At 41.5% G+C, this 21,318-nt stretch overlaps 1 protein-coding gene and 1 pseudogene across 1 annotated transcript in view; both read right to left on the reverse strand.

Moving 5' to 3' along the window:
• The window catches only part of LOC111971721 (uncharacterized), a 233,612-nt gene that overhangs the window by 70,668 nt on the left and 141,626 nt on the right, over positions 1-21,318 (reverse strand). The gene's annotated exons all lie outside the window — the stretch shown is intronic.
• LOC111971698 (uncharacterized) overlaps positions 287-21,318 on the reverse strand; it is an 80,620-nt pseudogene continuing 59,588 nt past the window's right edge.

Genomic DNA, 21,318 nt, shown 5'->3' on the forward strand with positions numbered 1-21,318 from the left:
ATGGTTACCTAGAAACAAGGGTTGCTCAACTTACCCCTTTGGCTCAACTTACTTGGAGTTTATTATAAAAAATAATACTTTATTATAAAAAATAATAATACTTCAAATAATAATACTTCAAGAATCTTTTGGTTCCACTGAGATAAGGGAAACTCAGTCCCTTCAATGATACAAAAAAACAAYCCAGTCAGCACAGATAAAATGTTGTATTTCATTTCAACAAAATGTTCCTACGCTCACAACGTGAAGTACAGAACTTTTATTTCACAAAATAATACATGTGACAAGTAGAATAACTTTTCTCACTGTGGTAACACTTTACCTTTTCTGTAAATCTGGTACCCTCACTTTGATAAAATTTGTTTTAGAATACTTTGGAAACAGTTCAACATCACATTACACACATCTTTACTACTTCATGTCAAGTAAACATTAATTAAGGGACTATCATTTCCTCATAAAACCCCAGCATCAAACAACAGGACAAGGTTGAAGTATTTTTACAGACAGCATCACAATAAACATCACCACATAATCTACTCTGCCTCATCATACTCAGTTCACCTCATCCAGTTCCCAACTACATCCAAAAACAACAGAATTGACTACAAACATACTAACTAGTACTACATTACATGTCACCACTARACTCTATACATGGGCCGTGTGCATTTTCTTCTGGTGTATCCTGAGGTAGCTCCTCTCTGAGAACCTCTTCCCACAGTGCGTACAGGCAAACGGCCTCTCTCCCGTGTGGACTTTCAGGTGCATCTTTAGCTGGTGCTGATGGGAGAACCTCTTCTCACACTGGGGGCAGCTGTAGGGTTTCTCCCCTGTGTGGACCCTCTGGTGCCTCTTCAGGTTTGATGAGTCTGAGAAACTGMCCCGGCACAGGTGGCAGCCAAAAGGTTTCTCCCCCGTGTGCATCCTCTGGTGGATCTCCACCTGTTTGGGGAAAGTGAAGGCTTTCCCACAGAATGAACAGTGGAAGCGCTTCTCTTTGGCACTGCCACCTTTCCTGATTCCGTCTCTGCTACTCTCATTTGTTAATGGGCTTGTGTAGCCATTTAGTGTTGAGACTCTGGCATTGTCTGAGGTCTGGTTTAACATTAGGAGAGTGTGAGGACGGAGGACAGGGAGTGTCTGTGTTGTCGCAGGGTCCATGTTCCAGTTGATAGATCCTATAGAAGGCAGGCTGAAGGCAGCACCTGTCAGGGAGTTYATCTGAGGCGCCATCAGTCTCTCTGAATCACAACTATAAGAACAGGATGGAGCATCGCTAGCCGAGTCTATGTCTGTTCTCTCCTGRCGCATACCAACACCTCCCCATCCTCGTAGACCAAATCGACGCCTCGTCCTGGTCWCAGCCAGTCTGTTGTCTTGGAGATTTAGTTTTGTTGTTGTTTTGTGTTCAATTGTCTGTTTCTGGTTGTGGTTAACAGTGTTGTTCCCCAGCCCAGAGTTGAGGATGCTGTCCCATCCACTGGCCTCCACTAAGTCGCCTTTGGTCCTGGCCTGCTCGGTGATGATGTACCCTGGGCCCTTGGCTGCACCCGTCTGGGTATCCAAGATGGCTCCCCAGTCTCCTCTGTTAGCCTCCAGCCAACCACCTGCAGGAAGAAGTTAGAAAATAGACTTTACAAACATGGCAGAAAACTTTACATATGGAGTTTTTTTTGTCAATTACCTGGTCAAGTTCATACATTATAATGTGTGCTTTGTATGTAAACATAAGTTGTATTGATTTAATTTCATGAATGAAATTTAAGAAAAAAATATCCAGGTACATCCCTATTCCCATTGAAGATCTATTACTGGTCATTACAGTGCCTTCAGAAAGAATTCAGACSCCTTCCCCTTTTCCACAATTTGTTAAGTTACAACCTTATTCTAAAATTGATTTAATAAATGTTTTTTCTCATCAATCTACACACAATACCCCATAATGACAAAGCCAAAACAGGTTTTTAGAAATAAAAAACAGAAATACCTTATTTACATAAGTATTCAGACCCTTTGCTATGACACTCAAAATTGAGCTCAGGTGCATCCTGTTTCCACTGATCATCCTTGACATGTTTCTACAACTTGATTGGATTCCACCTGTGGTAAAACATTTTTTATTGGACATGATTTGGGAAGGCACAGACCTGTCTGTATAAGGTCCCACAGTAGACAGTGCATGTCAGAGAGAAAAACCAAGCCATGAGGTCAAAGGAATTGTCCGTAGATCTCCGAGACAGGATTGTGTCGGGGCGAAGATCTGGGGAAGGGTACCAAAAAATGTCTGCAGCATTAAAGGTCCCCAAGAACACAGTGGCCTCCATCATTCTTAAATGGAAGAAGCTTGGAACCACCAATAATCTTCCTAAAGCTGGCTGCCTGGCCAAACTGAGCAATCGGGGGAGAAGGGCCTTGGTTAGGGAGGAGACCAAAAACCTGATGGTCACTCTGACAGAGCTACAGAGTTCCTCTGTGGAGATGGGAGAACCTTCCAGAAGGACAACCAGCGCTGCAGCACTCCACCAATCAGGCCTTTATGGTAGAGTGGCCAGATGGAAGTCACTCCTCAGTAAAAGGCACATGACAGCCTGCCTGGAGTTTGCCAAAAGGCACCTAAAGGACTCTCAGACCATGAGAAACAAGATTCTCTGGTCTGATGAAACCAAAGATAACGACCCTAAGCACACAGCCAAGACAATGCAGGAGTGGCTTCGGGACAAGTCTCTGAATGTCCTTGAGTGGCCCAGCCAGAGCCAGCACTTGAACCTGATCTAACATCTCAAATGAGACCTGTAAATAGCTGTGCAGCGACGCTCCCCATCCAACCTGACAGAGAGGATCTGCAGAGAAGAATGGGAGAAACTCTCCAAATATAGGTGTGGCAAGCTTTCAGCGTCATACCCAAGAAGACTCAAAGCTGTAATCGCTGCCAAAGGTCCATCACCAAAGTACTGTAAGTACTGAATACTTACAGTACCAGTCAAAAGTTTGGACAAACCTACTCATTCCAGGGTTTTTCTTTATTTTTACATTATAGAATAATAGTGAAGACATCAAAAGTATGAAATAACACATATGGAATCATGTAGTAACCAAAAATGTTTTAAACAAATCAAAATCTATTTTAGATTTTAGATTCCTCAAAGTAGCCACCCTTTGCCTTGATGACTGCTTTGCATACTCTTGGCATTCTCTCAACCAGCTTAATGAGGAATGCTTTTCCAACAGTCTTGAAGGAGTTCAGACAAATGCTGAGCACCTGTTGGCTGCTTTTCCTTCACTCTGCGGTCCAACTCATACCAAACCATCTCAATTGTGTTGAGGTCGGTTGATTGTGGAGGCCAGGTCATCTGATGCAGCACTCCATGACTCTCCTTCTTGGTCAAATAGCCCTTACACAGCCTGGAGGTGTGTGTTGGGTCATTGTCCTGTTGAAAAACAAATGATAGTCCCACTAAGCGAAAACCAGATGGGATGGTGTATCGCTGCAGAATGCTGTTGTAGCCATGCTGGTTAAGTGTGCCTTGAATTCTAAATAAATCCCTGACAGTTTCACCAGCAAAGCACCCCCACACCATCACACTTCCTCCTCCATGCTTCACAGTGGGAAACACACATGCGGAGATGATCCGTTCACCTACTCTGCATCTCACAGACATGGCAATTGGAACCCAAAATCTTTCATTTGGACTCATCAGACCAAAGGAGAGATTTCCACCGGTCTAATGACCATTGGTCATGTTTCTTGGCCCAAACAAGTCTGTTCTTCTTATTGGTGTCCTTTAGTCYTGTTTTCTGTTTGATTCAAGCAGTTGAGATGTTGAGATYTGTCTGTTACTTGAACTCCGTGAAGCATTTCTTTTGGCTGCAATCTGAAGTACAGTTAATTGCCGATTTCTGAGMCTGGTAACTCTAATGAACTTATCATCTGCAGTAGAGGTAACTCTGGGTCTTCCATAGCCAGTTTCATCATAGCGCTTGATGTTTTTTGCGACTGCACTTAAGGAGACTTTCAAAGTTGACATTTTCTGGATTGACTGACCTTCATGTTATTAAAGTAATGAGGGACTGTTGTTTCTKTTTGCTTATTTGAGCTGTTCTTGCCATATTATGGAGTTGGTATTTTACCAAATAGGCTATCTTCTGTATACCAACTCTACCTTGTCACAACACAACTGATTGGCTCAAACGCATTAAGAAGAAAATAAATTTCACAATTAACTTTTAACAAGGCACACCTGTTAATTGAAATGCATTCCAGGTGACTATGTCAAGCAAAGAGGTGCTGAGTTTGAAGGTAGGCCTTGAAATACATCCACAGGTACACCTCCAATTGACTCAAATTATGTCAATTAGACTATCAGAAGCTTCTAAAGCCAGTGACATCCTTTTCTGGAATTTTCCAAGCTGTTTAAAGACACAGTCAACTTAGTGTATGTAAACTTCTGACCCACTGGAATTGTGATACAGTGAATTATAAGTGAATAATCTGTCTGTAAACAATTGTTGGAAAAATGACTTGTGTCATGCACAAAGTAGATGTCCTAACCGACTTGCCAAAACTATAGTTTGTTACCAAAAATTTGTGGAGTGGTGAAAACGAGTTTTAATTACTAATAATGTGTATGTAAATTTCCGACATCAACTGTATTTATTTGTTCATCAATTTTAGAATAAGGCTGTAACGTAACAATGTCGAGAAAGTCAAGGGGTCTGAATACTTTCCGGATGCACTGTTTATACAAGGTTATTATATACAAGGTTATTATATACAAGGTTATTATATACAAGGTTATTATATACAAGGCTATTATATACAGGGTTTTTAAAGTAAACTAAAACAAACTAATCATGAAAAAACAATTTAGTAAACTGAAATAAAATAATTAACAAACTCATTTGAAAAACTACAACTATACTGAAACTATCTTTGACTCCAAAACAAACTTAAATAAAATCCATCATGAATTATGTTCAGTTGTAGTTGTTTTTTTTAAAGAAAATTGTGCAAAAATCTAATAGAGTTAAGCTTTTTTTCCTAATGGAGTTTAAGCTTCTGAATCTGCCGGGTCACATTGAGATTTACTTTAATTTAAAGGTAGACTCAGCGAGATGACGTTGCCATGAGTAGCACGGCAGATATTGCTTGCGTTCCCCTGCTCAGATGTTACATGCATCAACCAATGATTGCGTACCACGTCATTTACTGTGCAGTCGGCACTAGATATCTGTAACATGTCAGTAGTGTTCCTCTGCTCAGCGTTGCTGACAAATGCCAGATCTTACAAGTGAAATGAAAAAAATAACTTGTTTCACAAAATTCTAAAGTAAAAAACGGAAAAGCGGTGCGTGCATATGTATTCACCCCTTTACTATGAAGCACCTAAATAAGATCTGGGCAACCAATTACCTTCAGAAATCACATAATTAGTTAAATAAGTCCACCTGTGTGCAATTTAAGTGTCACATGATCTCAGTATATATATACCTGTTCTGAAAGGCCCCAGAGTCTACAACACCACTACAAGGGGCACACCAAGCAAGCGGCACCATGAAGACCAAGGAGCTCTCTAAACAGGTCAGGGACAAAGTTGTGGAGAAGTACAGATCAGGGTTGGGTTATAAAAAATATCAGAAACTTTGAACATCCCAAGGAGCACCAATAAATCCATTATTAAAAAATGGAAAGAATATGGCACCAAAATAAACATGCCAAGAGATGGCCGCCCACCAAAACTCATAGACCAGGCAAGGAGGGCATTAATCAGAGAGGCAACAAAGAGACCAAAGATAACCCTGAAGGAGCTGCAAAGCCCCACAGCGGAGACTGGAGTATCTGTCCATAGGACCACTTTTAGCCGTACACCTCACAGAGCTTGGCTTTACGGAAGAGTGGCCAGAAAAAAGCCATTGCTTAAAGAAATAATAAGCAAACACGTTTGGCGTACGCCAAAAGGCATGTGGGAGACTTTTTGGCCATCAAGGAAAACGCTATGTCTGGCGCAAACCCAACACCTCTCATCATCCCGAGAACATCATCCCGAGAACACCATCCCCACAGTGAAGCATGGTGGTGGCAGCATCATGCTGTGGGGATGGTTTTCATCAGCAGGGATGGGGAAATTGGTCAGAATTAGAATTTAAGGAATGATGGATGGCGGCTAAATACAGGGAATTTCTTGAGGGAAGCCTGTTTCAGTCTTCTAGATATTTGAGACTGGGACGGAGGTTCACCWTCCAGCAGGACAATGGCCCTAAGCATACTGCTAAAGCAACACTCGAGTGGTTTAAGGGGAAACATTTACATGTCTTGGAATGGCCTAGTCAAAGCCCAGACCTCAATCCAAGTGAGAATCTGTGGTYTGACTTAAAGATTGCTGTACACCAGCGGAACCCATCCTACTTGAAGGAGCTGGAGCAGTTTTGCCTTGAAGAATGGGCAAAAATCCCAGTGGCTAGATCTGCCAAGCTTATAGAAACATACCCCAAGAGACTTGCAGCTGTAATTGCTGCACAATGTATTGACTTTGGGGGGGTGAATAGTTATGCACGCTCACGTTTTATTTATTTTTTGTCTTATTTCTTGTTTGTTTCACAACAAAAAATATGTTGCATCTTCAAAGTGGTAGGCATGTTTTGTAAATCAGTCTATGACGTGGCACGCAACCATTCGTTGATGCATGTGACATCTGAGCAGGGGAACGTGACCATGATGTGGTTAGCTGGTATGTAAAAAACTTATCCAGGTGTTGTAAGATCGGGCAGGTGTCAGCCATGCAAGATTTTGCTCTCACACAGTCACACAGAGTATCTGAACATGGGTGCGCTTCATGCTGCTACAACTTGGTACCAAGGGACGAAAACAGCGAAGAAGTTTAACCTCGCGCTTCAAAGCTCCTCGTCATTGAGGAAATTGACCCACTACTACTGTTTACTTGGTGCATCTATGTCATCTCACTGAGTCTACKTTTAAACCTAACGACCTGACCCATCACCTTATGTATTACTGCCCCACAGTGGAAAGTAGTGACATCCACAAAAACAGAAAATGTATAAATGGCTCCTAGCCTCCCACGCATAGGRTACTTCTGTCCCTAAAACAAACAAAAAATAAAAAATAAATAGAAATGCTTGTATAAAACTATGAAGCGAGGAAATCAGTTCTGAAAACTAACTGAATCTAAACAGAWTTTTTTTAAACATCTTAAAACAAATAYAAASAAAAACAAATATAAAACAAAAAACTATAATAACCTTGGTATGTAGGCTATATGTATTTCTTACCTTGCTCCCCCATCTTTAGTCTACTCAGCAGATCAATGCTCTCTGGGCCGTCTTCTATGGTCTCCTCTTTGACTAGCAGCAGATCAGGCTTCCCATCCTCCATGTCTACTGACTGTAAGAGATACCGAGTGAGAGGATGTTGGATCAAGAAATCTGATATGAGCACCCTGCTATTGAGCATCTTCTGATTGGGCTATGAGTACTATGCAAACATGTTAGTTGATTTGATTACTAAACTCTCTTTCATGGTTTTATCATTCAAAGACATGGTCACACACTTAAGACAAAATGAATCAAGCCCTGAGCCCATATCTACAAAGAGTCTCTGAGTACGAGCGCTGTTCTAGGATCTCTCTATATAATCTTATTCATTATGATCTGAAAGGCTAAACTGATCCTAGATCGGCACTCATGTTTTAAGAGGCTTTGTGGATACGCCGGGCCCTAACCTAATAGCATTTWAAAAATMTAACTAGGCAAGTCAGTTAAGAACAAATTATTATTTACAATGATGGCCTACCCCGGCCACACCCGGATGACGCTGGGCCAATTGTGGCCGCCCTATGGGACTCCCAATCARGTCCGGATGTGATACAGCCTGGATTCGAACCGGGGACTGTAGTGATGCCTATTGCACTGAGATGCAGTACCTTAGACCACTGCGCCACTCYGGAGCCCATACAGACAGTTTACAGTAGGCTCACCTCAGTGAGACTGTYTGTGGTCCTGTGCTGCTCAGCTGGTTCCTCTGTGGGTTCAGGAGGAGGTGTAGTCTGGTTGTCCTCCATGACCATGGTCCCCTTAGGGTTCCCCAGATCCTCCTCACACCCCTCCTCCTTCACCAGCAGCACCCCTGGACCCTCCTCATCCTGGAAGAGACAGGTGATACAGATTATAGACATACACACAGATAATAAACACACTTTCAACATGTGGGGGCCATACTTGCGAACTTGAACACAGTGCGCGGCAAGAAGTTGACCACATGCCTCCTGMGAATTGGGCAACTTTAGCAWTTTTTTMGTTGTCTGAGTGAGGGAAATGCTGTACATAAAGAGGACTTAATGTATTTTGCAAGATGCGATGTTGAGGATTATAATAAATACAGCTTTGATGTCATACAAGCAAGCCAAAAACCAGTTTGTCCAAATGTGCACTTCACATTTCCATATCATAAAACTCATGTTATATACATTGTCAACATTTATGATCACTATGCTTGATGTACAGTCACAAATAACATGGCGTCATACCCTGGGTTGTTCTGACCCGCAATAAAATCTGCTAAATATGTGTATGCAATTGAGTTTGAACAGAATGAGCCCGTTTGTCGTTTTCTTAAGAAATTTGAACACAGCATTTCCCTCACTCCGACAATGCACTCATGACTCTATTCTATGTGCAGCAAATTTAAGATCTGCTTCTCTGATTTGCCTTGTGAAAGCCTAACACTGTAAGATCGTATTTTGTTACTTAGATAGCCATGTTGGCAATATAACATGTTTTCAAATTATGCCCACCTGTGCAGATTGTGATTTAAATGGACCGTTTCTGGAATGCGCGAACAACAACAGTAATTGTGTGATGGCGGGAAGGCAGGGTTGTGTTCCAAAGAAAACCGCTTGCTCTAGTTCCTCAACAGCACGGCTAGGACAGCTCAAGATAGCACCTAATAGTTAGTTGACTCTTCGAGTCATAAAAGTGCATTGAAATTACGTAGGAACTGTGCACACTTTGGAGAGGTGTGTGGCCACTTGAAGACACCAGTTAGACCTACCGCTCAAACCCTTGTAATTTTTTTGTTTTATGTTGKACTTTCCCCAAATTTTCCATGAATATTTTTCATGTTACTGAATGTATCCAGAGTATTTTCAGATTTTGTTAACAACAAATGCGGCAAATATTACAGTAAATGTAAAATACACAAATCAACAGTTAATGTTTGGATTCAGTCTTGTGTCAGATTAACTGTTGTCCTCACCTTTAGTCTAATTTTTCCATAATCTCCAAAGTGATCCCTTTTTAGTTGCTACCATAGTTATGCATTCCAATATTTCTTCTGTAAGAAACATCTCAATTCAGCCCTATCATATAGGTGCGGCAGGTAGCATAGTGGTTAGTAGTGATGGGCATTCCGGGTCTTTTCAGTGAACCGGCTCGTTCGGCTCAACTCACCAAGAGACGACTCTTTTGGCTCCCAAACGGCTCTTTTAAAAAATATGTTTTGTATTTTTCAAGTCAAACAGTTTGCGATAGTTTGACTATGATTGGTGTTAAAACAATTCTAATTAAATTATTAAATGAAATCATACTCTACTTAACCACAATGTATTTTAAAATGCATTGGTTTGTTATGAAAAAGTTCATTTAAAGTATAACTTTTTAATGTATATAATTCAAAATGCATATAAATCTAACCATTTCAAAACGAATACAATCTGAACACATAATAGAATATTGCACCATATCAAAGAAAAATAAATAACTATTTGCAAAACTGCAGCATCCACAAATTGAAATAAATGTAAGAAAAGGATGCTATTACACATGTGCATTTAAAGTATAACTTTTTTAAATGTATATAAACAAAGAGCATATAAATGTAACAATTCAAAAACAATTCAAAACGAATACAATCTGAACAACATAATAATAGAATATTGCACCATATCAAAGAAAAATAAATAACAATGTACAAAACTGCAGCATCCCACTTAAAACATTAAACTMGTCCTTCTTTTRTCTCTCTTATTTATTGCCATGTTATAACCAGCAGCACACAGCAATGCTGACCATATTTTGCTTTTATGAGAGATTTGCATTCAGAAATGCAAGCTGCCTCACTTTTGAGGGGCTGATGTTTTTTCTCTCAGTAATTATTTGTCCCGTTTTCGAGAAGACCCTCTCAGAGGGAACAGATGTGGCCACTARGCAGTGTCTCCCTTTCATGACTTTAGTAAGCCGTGGGTAGACAGAGGCCTTGTTCTTCCACCAGCTCAGAGGATCTGCAGATCTTTGGAGGGGCTCCTCCAAATATAATCGGACCTCCATTATGGCATCTGCTGAGGGATTCCTTCGTACTGCATCCCCAGTTGCTCTCTCGTCAAACAGCATCCAAACAGCAGACGTTTGTGGCGCTACTGCTGGTGCTTCTGCTCCATCTGATCCCTCTTCTTCCTGTTGCCCTGGTGCCTGAGCCAGCTGACTGCTGGGGATGWRCCTCRCTGCTGCTGAGGTTATTCTTWGAAGAGCCTCATCAATCGCTCTGGCATCACTGAAGGCTAACTTCTTAAACCTGGGGTCAAGTGCAACGGTTTCTGATAGCACATGATTATATTCCATTCTGTGGAACTTTCTGTCCATTGATGAACATAGGGTGTCCATCAACTCTGTCACATATCCTGTYGTTACATTTGCTTCTCTCTGGCGGCTGGCTGTGATTCGCTGCAGACCCTTACACAGGATTATCATTTTTGAGGCTGTCACATAGCTGAAAAGAGAGAACAGTAACTTATTAGTTCAGGTTCATGTTTTGTCTGCTGATACTACATTCTCATCTACTGCCCATATACATATATAATACTGGATTAAATAATGATGTAGTAATAATGGCTTACTGTACCTCACTCCACTGATCTCCATATGACCTGCTCAAAGGTTTCAGGACTCTGCACACCTCCTCCACCACCTCCATTATTCCTCTTGGGTCAGAACATCAAACAGGTCATTGACAATGGCAGGGTAGAGATGATGGCATCCCTTTGACTCAAGAAACCGCTTCAACATATAAAATGTTGAATTACACCTTGTAGTGCAGTCTTGTTTAGGCCTCAGCTCAGGCATCCTCATCTGGTGTTGTGTAGACTTTGAGTTTTTCAGCACCTACTGTGCCCTCCTGCGAAGAATTCCACAGCTGCTTTCACTTTGTCCACGGTGGGCTTCATCACCTTCAGAGCATCTCTTACAATCAGGTTGATTGTGTGGGCAAGACATGGATGATGGGTCCATTTAAAAATGTTCATGGCTTTGGTTATGTTAGCTACATTGTCGCTAACACAACAGACCACTTTTCCATCTACTTGCCATTCTCRGGCCACTCTCAACAAGTTCTCTGGGGTGTGTCTGTCGCTGAACTCAAAGCAGTCCAGAAGACAGCTAGACATCYAAAAATCTTCAATGAAGTGACATGTAACCGACATGTAAGAAGTGGTTGCCCAGTCAGTGGTAAGGCAAACTGCAGTAGCTTTTTGGAGTCTTTCCCGCACTGATGCCTGTGTGCTCTCGTARAGTTGTGGAATAAGTGATTTTCRTGCTTGGAATTGTGTACATTGGATTTAGACTATTGCTATAATTTCTAAAACCTCTGTCCTCCACGATCGAAAATGTCTGGAAATCGGTGCCAATCATTTTAGCCAATGCAATATCAATTTGGCCTTGTTTTGCTACAGACATAYACTTTGGCATAAACTGGTCCATAGYAGACTGCGTTGCTGTGGGTTGCGGAGTAGGCCTACTTGACTGAGTGGATACACCTCCATGTGCTGGCTCCACCACTATCACTAGCAGGCCCGCTAGTTTCTCGAAGCTTCACCGTTGGGTGCACAGTTCGCATATGCCGGTGTAGGTTGTGCGTAGAACCGGKTTTATATGAGATTTTGTTTTGGCAAATTCTACACTGTGCTCTAACATTGTCTACATTATTAAAATGCATCCAAATGCTACTGTGCTTCCGACTCATTTTCCAGCTGTTGTTTTCACAGCTGTCCTTCCTCTCTCTCCTCGGCTGCTAAGTGTGTGACTGTGAGTGAGTTGGCTCGGCCCTCCCTCACGCATCTTTGGTTCATTGGTTGACACTGTGTGTCTGATTGACAGGATCAACAGGTGAGGCTGTTAGTCTGAGCAGACAGTCAGAACGAATGTGTGTGCGCTTGAGCATTTAGGCCTATATTATTTTATTAATTTTTTTGTTCTTTGAATTAGTTAATTCTATTAATTTACATATTTTGATTATTCATATCTTTATTTTTTATAAATAGATTTGGCTCTTTGATATGCGAGCCGGCTCCCAACGTTCACCTACAAGAGCTGGCTCTTAGAGCCTACTCGTTCGCGAACGACCCATCACTACTGGTTAGAGCGTTGGGCCAATAACCGAAAGGTTGTAGATCGAATCCCCGAGCTGACAAGGTAAAAATCTGTTGTTCTGCCCCTGAYCAAGGCAGTTAACCCACTGTTCCTAGGCCATCATTGTAAATAAGAATGTGTTCCTAACTGTCTTGCCTAGTTAAATAAAATAAAAATGAGGCCAGGGGTGTCAAACTCATTCCATGAAGGGCCTAGTGTCTGCTGGTTTTAGTTTTTTTTCTTTCAATTAAGACCTAGAAAACCAGGTGAGGGGTGTTCCTTACTAATTACTGACCTTAATTCASCAATCAAGTACAAGGGAGGAGCGAAAACTAGCAGGCACTCGACCCTCGAGTGTAAGGGGTCACTCAGCCTATTAAAATTGTTGAGGTAGTGGCACGTGATCAAAGGCTACATGTTAGCGGTTCCCATTACATAAGGTTGCACATTTAGCCCTATGCAAACCTCACCYGGTGGCCTTGATTATTTCCGGTAACAGCTAATCATCGAGCTTAAACTTTTTCTCCACAAAACAATGGCATTTCTTAAAATAGGTCAACTTTTTTTTGCCTTATGGACTTGTCAAATAGCTGTCATGTACCGTAGCCATTGCCTTTCAGGTGACAAACAGCGCTAATGCGGTTGACTCGAAAAAGACAGTGTTCGTTAAATGCGGGTTCGAAAACCCCTCGCTTCAAGCATTTTTGTTAWGGGAAATACTGTTCACTGCTGGRCCACACATGACGAAGTGGATGATTATAATAATGCATATATAACATTGTAGATGTAGGTGCAAGCCCACACGTCTATATGATATAGAATATACTAGAGTAGCGTTGATTATTTATGTAGCTGTGCCAGTAGCCTGTGTCGGTCTGCATGTTTACATTGWATTCATGGATTTCACATGAGACGGGTTCCAGGAGTGATACATTTTTATTTCCGTAGGACTATAGCCTATCGACAATGGAAGTGTACCATGCAAAGTCCCATATAATAGGTTATAGCATAAGGAGGACACTATCTGATGTGAATGTAGGTTATAGCTCTYCTGTTGATCGGAGCTCCTATAGTACAGAATATGATCATCAAATCAAACTTTGTCACATGAGCCGAATACAACAAGTGTAGACTTTACCGTGAAATGATTACTTACAAGCCCTTAACCAACAGCGCAGTTTAAGAAGAGTTWAAAAAATATTTACAAAATAAACTKAAGTAAAAAATAATCAAAAGTAACACAATAAAATAATAAAATAATAACGAGGCTATATACAGGGTCAATGTGCGGGGGTACAGGTTAGTCGATGTACTTCGTACATGTAGGTAGGGGTGAAGTGGCTATGCATAAATAATAAACAGCGAGTAGCAGCTGTGTACAAAACCAATGGGGGGGGTCAATGTAAATAGTCCGGTGGCCATTTGATGAATTGTTCAGCAGTCTTATGGCATGGGGGTAGAAGCTGTTAAGGAGCCTTTTGGTCCTAGACTTGGCGCTCCGTTATCGCTTACCGTGCGGTAGTAGAGAAAACAGTATGACTTGGGACCATTTTTGGGACTTTCCTCTGAAACCGCCTATTATATAGATCCTGGYTGGCAGGYAGCTTGGCCCCAGTGATGTACTGGATGTTCTCGGTGCAGCTGTAGAACTTTTTGAGGATCTGGGGACCCATGCCAAATATTTTCAGKCTCCTGAGGTGAGAAAGGTGTTGTCGTGCCCTCTTCACGACTGTCTTGGTGTGTTTGGACAATGATAGTTCGTTGGTGATGTGGACACCAAGGAACTTGAAACTTTCGACCCGCTCAGAGTTAGTTGACTGTCAAATAAAAATAATTCCCTATCTGATAATAACAAATATCGTCCTCCATTAAGATTGTCGATTTGGAATAGTTTACACACGGTAGGCTTAGCYTGGGTTCGAGTCCGGACTTGCGATAAACTTCTTTAAAATAAACTGCAATACTGCCATCTGTAGGATGATAGTGAGAGTACCACCTGTAATCCTACTCTAGTACACTTTGTATTGCTCGTCCTCAAGTCAAATAACACATATGTGACGAGGTAGATGATTATAAAAATGCATATAAAACGTTGTAGGGCTACATTTAGGTGTACACGTCCATACAATATAGCCTATGTAATATGATTATTAGGCCATYGCAGTGTTTGTCTGCAAGGCTGAAGAAAGAGGTAGCTCCTTAATAAATTCATTCTTAATCTTAATGTTCAAACTGTTGGCTGTAGGCTACATCCTTTCAACACACTAACACAAATATAATTCCACATTTCAAACACAAATATAATTCCACATTTCAAAGGGGGGGGGGGGACTAATGTGAGATTTGAACCCTTGCCACAATCTGTGACAATTATCTGGAACTAGGCCCTCTACACAGAAAGCAATTTGACCAATCAGTTAAATACACGTGATGTAGTTGCTCTGATTATCAGTACATGCTGTTATACTTCTGTTAAAGACTGTTCCATCAACACGTGTTGGAACATGTCCAACTACGTTGCCGCTTTTTATTTGGCTGATACATCATTTGTTACAGGAAATAATCACAGCCACCTGTTGAGGTTATCATAGGGCTAAACTTGCAASCTCATGTAATGGGAACCGCTAACATGTAGGCTTTGATCACATGCCACTACATCAAAGATTTAAAATGTGCTGATACTTAAACTTTACCTTTAACATAAACTTTTTCTAATYTTCACAAGTATGGCCCCAGTGTGTTTACCCACCCCAATACGTTTGCATCCTAAACTGTAGTTACAGAATGACTTCATTGTTGTTAAACTCATCATGGACATAAATATGATGTGGGTAAAAATAGTCAAGTCATCATCAGACAAACCTGACTAAACTATTTTGATATGTACAGTAGGTGTTTGTTAGTGTGTGGGTATGTGTAGGTATATTTAGTAAGTGTATATTGGTTATAAAGCGCTATCAGAATATGCAGAATAGGGTGAGATCAGATGTGATGTACACAAAAGAGAGTCTCAAWGAAAGTCTTAGAATGAAAAGTCACATTGTGTTTATTAAACAGACAAGTTTTAAATAAACCATATGAAAACCACACATACATGAACTGCATTAATTTTCTAATTGAAAGTGTCTTGGGGACAAAAATYAAGTAGTTGAATTAAAGTAATGAAACAGGCATTTGTGAACGTCATATAGCCTACACAGTACAAACACAATATGTAACAGACTTTTTAGGCTTATGTGGCTCATACATAGTGTACAAAACATTAGTAACACCTGCTCTGTCTATGGTGAAGGTGAAAGTTATGGTCCCTTATTGATGTCACCTGTTAAATCCACATCAATCAGTGTAGATGAAGGTGAGGAGACATGTTAAAGAAGGATTTTTAAGCCTTGAGGCAATTGAGACATGAATTGTGTATGCGTGCCATTGAGGGTGAATGTGCAAGACAAAAGATTTGAGCGCCTTTGAACGGACGGAGTATGGTAGTAGTTACCAGGCGCACCGGTTTGAGTGCAATGCTGCTGGGGTTTTAAACACTCAGCAGTTTCCTGTGTGTATCAAGAATGGTCCACCACCCAAAGGACATCAAGCCAATTTGACACAACTATGGGAAGCATTGGAGTCAACATGGGCCAGCCTCCCTGTTGAACGCTTTATGACACCTTGTTGAGTCCATGCCTCYACGAATTGAGGCTGTTCTGAGAGCAAAAGGGGGTGTAACTCAATAGTAGGAAGGTGTTCCTAATGTTTTGTACACTRAGTGTATATCACACAATGTATTTGTATTTATRAGTGATCGKRATTAGCTGCTYCCAAGTGAATGGTTTGTTCCAAATACAATGCTTTTAGTTTAAAAAAATATTAAGTACAAGCTTATTACTTGCCACCCATTCTAAAACTGACTGCAGTTCTTTAAGTGTTGCAGTGATTTKTCTTGCTGTGGTAGCTGACGTGTTTAKTGTTCAGTCATCAGAATGCATATATTGTTTTRCCGCTATTTTTACCATACCGKCAACTMTTTTTCCMCCTTTTCTTTATATCTGATATATATTGCCGGTATCAAAGCCTAAACTTGTATTTCTACCTAACGACCTAGTAATCAATTTGGTAAAGTTCTGCCTACGGRTTAGTATMYTARGTAGCTGTATCGCTGAGGCGGCATTGACATGCACTAAGCTCTTAAACCCTTGATGGTTGCTAGGCACCGCCCTGTAACCATCCTCCCGCCAGTTTCTATGTCACCTCGCCCATCTCTTCGCATAGCTCGCCTAAGTGTGCACTGTTTTCTTAACRGCAACTGGATGGATRCATAAYGAACTACCGTGGGAATAAATATCACTGAATGACAAAAATAATGGAATAAATAAAATAAGGCTAATGCAATTGAAGACATGTATCAAATTGTTCCTTGATGAAACTCCCAAAGTCATCCATTCGAGGTAATACATTTGAAGCAATAGCCTATCTAGTGGTCAACTAGATGATAATTTCAGCACCGTTTCGATTGGGATAGCGCCATCGTGCTGCTTTGAGACAAATATGGGGACTCGTCTTGATAAATCAATCAATGTCAGATTTTTTGTTTTCATCGAATGTCCGTTTGGATATRGGTTAGGCTACAATTTACACTGGGGAAYTGTTAGCTAAGTTGAGGTGAGTGCTGCTCATGATCATGTTGTATAGTTGGCTCATTTGTTAGAAAATGTTGTCAGCATGTAATATGCAGTTCAACAAGTGGATTATTTTGCTCTTCACTCGCAGTTGTTTAGTAGTCTACGCCTACTCCCGACCAAAAGCCTGACTTCACGGACTTGTCTCAGGCAATTTGGTTAATTGGTTTCTGGCTGAGCAAATCAGAAACATATTGAATGCTATAATGTAGCAAGTGTAGACCTAATATTTTGCTCGTTCGCATATAGGCAACTCCAAAAGTCTGCGGAGATTGTGAAATATGAACTCGACTCTTATTTTCTATCGTATCACGATGAAGACCCCAGGCCTGCTCCCTAACAAAGTGTTGTGAGGATAGGAAATAGATGAAACGTGGATCAAAAAAGCATGTGCTTGAGTTCTATTTCAGAATACCACMTTTTAATATGACAGTGGTWGTGTAGGAAAAATATTATTTGTATTTTATTCTTACTATAAAATACAAGCGTGTTGACTGAATGGGGTAGGTGTGTGTCATGAGTTTAATGAACAAAATAATGAACTATTGACTTAATTCATTTGTACATAACATCATTACACTTTATGCTAGGCCTATTCTATCCCTTTGAAAATACATTATTAGTCTTATGTTTCTTAGGACCTGCCTGAAAAAAACTATAAAGTATTTATTTTTGAAAGTGTATATTCAATGGATTTATTCAAATAAACGCCCACCAGCATCTGCATACCACTAATGCCACTCGTCACCTGCATTCTGGCATGCGCATAGGAGGTATAAAAGGGGTATGCAGGCAAGAATGTGGTAAAAATGGGCACGTAAAGACATAACATACATTTTCCAGCAGCAAATTATGATCGATAATGTCAAAAGCTGCACTGAAGTCTAACAAAACATCTCCCACAAGCTTCTTATTATCAATTTCTTCCAGCCAATCATCATTGTGTAAGTGCTGTACATGTTGAGTGCTCTTCCCTATAAGCAGGCTGAAAGTCAGTTGTTAATATGTTTATTGTGAAATAGCATTGTATCTGGTAAAACACAATTTTTTTTCAAGAAGTTATACTAAGGGTTGGTAGCAGGTTGATTGGTCGGCTGTTTGAGTTTGTAAAGGGTGCTTTGCTATTCTTGGGTAGCGGAATGACTTTTGCTTCCCTCCAGGCCTGAGGACAATTACTTTCCTGTAGGCTTATACTGAAGAGATGGCAAATAGGAGTGGCCATATAGGCCGCTACCATCCTCACAAATTTTTCATTCAAGTTGTCAGATGCAATATTCAAACCAGGAATATTCAACACTGAAATGTGTTACTTTCTCTACTCCAAATGCATCTGTGGATCTTTTCTGCTGACAACGCAGGGTTTGATCGAAACGTAATACGCTATAACATGCAATGGTTTCTAGTTTATAGAGTGGAATGGMTTTTCTGCTGGTGTATCCTAAGGTATCTCCTCTCTGAGAACCTCTTCCCGCAGTGCGGACAGGCGAACGGCCTTTCTCCTGTGTGGACCTTCAGGTGCCTCTTCAGGCTGCCAGCCTGGGTGAAGCGCATGTCACACTGGGGGCAGCTGAAGGGTTTCTCCCCTGTATGGACCCTCTGATGCCTCTTCAGGTCACTAGACTGGGTGAACCGCATTAGACACTGTGTACAGCTGAAGGGTTTCACCCCTCTGTGYACCCTCTGGTGCCTCTTCAGGTCACTAGACTGGCTGAAGCGCATGTGACACTGGGTACAGCTGAAGGGTTTAACCCCTCTGTGGACCCTCTGGTGGATCTCCACACTCTGAGGGCTGCTGAAGCCTTTGTTACAGAACATGCAGAGGAACCGTTTCTCTTTACTATTGCCTGATGTTTCTCCCCCTCCCCGAGCCTGGGCTCTAGCACTGTCGTTTGAGTGCAATACCTGATCGAAAAGGATGCGGCTGTGTGAATCGGAAGGCCCCATCGACGTGGACACTGGGTCACGGTCCCCGAACGCGTATGAAGGCGAGTGGGTTGCGACATTTGGATTTTTCTCTAAGCTTTCCCTGTAATCTAAGAAATATCTTCCCTGTGAGGGTCCGTCTCCTAAGTGACTATCTGCATTCCATGTGGGAGAAATGTCACCCTCCACTTTCACAGTCACTTCCTCTACAACCAGACCCTCCACTTTCTTATCTTGGCACCCTTCAGAGTATACACTACTACTGTACTGGTTCCAGTCCCCTCTAGACAGATCAGTCTGTGTCTCTAAACCCAAGGGCATGTTMCCAGGGTCCATCTCTGTAGCGTAAGAACAAGACGGATCATTACTGCCAGTGTCTAACGCGTCACCATCACCATCCTCACGGGAATGAACCGTCCTCTCGTTCTGGTGAAATACCGGTACATAGTCTGAGCCGGGAGCAGGAGGACAGCCCAGTCTCCACAGCCCAAGTCTCTTTGGGTCTGGTCTGTGGTCAGATCCTGTGTGTAAAAGRCTGTGTGTTACAGTTAAAGTCTTGGTGTCTGTCTCGGAATTGAGGACGGAGTTCAGCGTTCCACTGACCTCCATGATGCRGCGTTGAGTCCTGGGCTGCGCTGGYGCGTTGGTGGGGTCCTCTGTAGCTACAGGGGGTGCTACAGCCGCTCCAGTCTGGATGTCTCTGCTGTGCTGTGGGTCCTCCTCTCCTTCAGTCTTCTCCTGCTTGACCAGAGACAATCCTTCAGGACCTGCAGCCTCTGTATCTGCAGACTGACACAAGAGAGGTTATTATCGGTACATGATTTGAATTGGATACATTAAGAGTATGTTTACATGCATAGTAAAAATTCTATATTAAACTGATTATGGCAGTAGGCAGATTATGCAATAGTTATGTAAACACCTTACTCTGCCCATCTTAAATCGGCGTACGGTCATAATCTAAGTAAGCATACGCCGATTGAAACACCTGGTTTTCTGAGCAATCGTTTTAAATTATTAGAACATGTAAACACCTTAAAAATCGGTGTTCCAGCGGTGTATTTGATCTGCGCATGTGCTAGCACCAGCCGAGCGAGCCTCCCTCTTTGTGGATAGTCAGATTAATATAATAGTTCAATTAAAAAAGTTGACATGCTTTGCAAGAAGAACGATTTCCCTAATCGTAAATGGACACATCTGAAAGGCTACCTGTTCWGTCTCTCCAGGATTCCGCGATTGCATAATTCAATGCAAAAATCAACCAATCAGCGCATATTATGCGAGAGCTTGCAATRTTTACCAATCCCCGCACTTTTAGCGCATAAAAGGGTCCAATCAAAAGCGGGTTTGTAATTTTGACCAATTACTGTACTGTTACCGTGGAAAATGGCCCAATCCGATCACACTTCAACAAAGTATTTTCCCCCTGGCCTGTCAGCCTATTCACATGCGAAYATGATAGGTGATGGTTGATGGCTGACAGGCAGTACAATGAACTGAAATCAATCTKATTTTCCAACAAAAATAACAGTTCATGAACGTGCAAAACAATTTCCAAATGTTTTTAGAAACTAGAGAAAGTCAACAATCAACAGTCACTTCGAATCAGCAAAGCATACGAGAATGTCACAACAGTTCCCACAGCAGCGGCAGACCACCATGACTGAAGTGGTAGCAGGGAAGACTGGTAAACGCTGAAAGAATCAAGGTGAGTGGCGTTTCACGCAAACTTTTACTCCGCTAACCTTGGCTTTAGTAGGGTGGTCGGCACTCTGCTCTCCCCAGTCTATGGCGTTTCACGCAAACTTTTACTCCGCTAACCTTGGCTTTAGTAGGGTGGTCGGCACTCTGCTATCCCCAGTCTGTCTATGGAGAGCGCTGCTCAAAGCGCTGAGTGCTATTTGTCAGCTTAGCCGTTTAAACTCTATAAAAACTTAAATGGATCACGAAAGAACATCCTTTCTGGATAAAAACAAATATATAATTGTACATATCAACCACGTTTTCTGTTCTTAATCTACTTTACGAACCCTGAAAAAAAATCATCTCAAGTATTTTGAAAAACAATTTATTAGAAAGAAATGTCGATCCTCAAATTGAAAGCGATGATCAGCTTGAAATCAATTTGTTTTTTTGAGAGGAGAGAGAAGGAATGGAGGTGCATCTCGTGTTGATAGCAAAGCCCAAGCCTGATGGGAGAAAGAGAGGTGTGTGTGAGTGAATGTGTGAGTGGATTATAGACATAGCTGTTTGTTGAGGAAATAAACAAAATTGAACATTTAGATGTTTCTAATTGTTTTTGTATTCTGCTTAA

The sequence above is a fragment of the Salvelinus sp. IW2-2015 genome, linkage group LG13 (assembly GCF_002910315.2).
Source record: "Salvelinus sp. IW2-2015 linkage group LG13, ASM291031v2, whole genome shotgun sequence".
Taxonomy (NCBI): Eukaryota; Metazoa; Chordata; class Actinopteri; order Salmoniformes; family Salmonidae; genus Salvelinus; species Salvelinus sp. IW2-2015.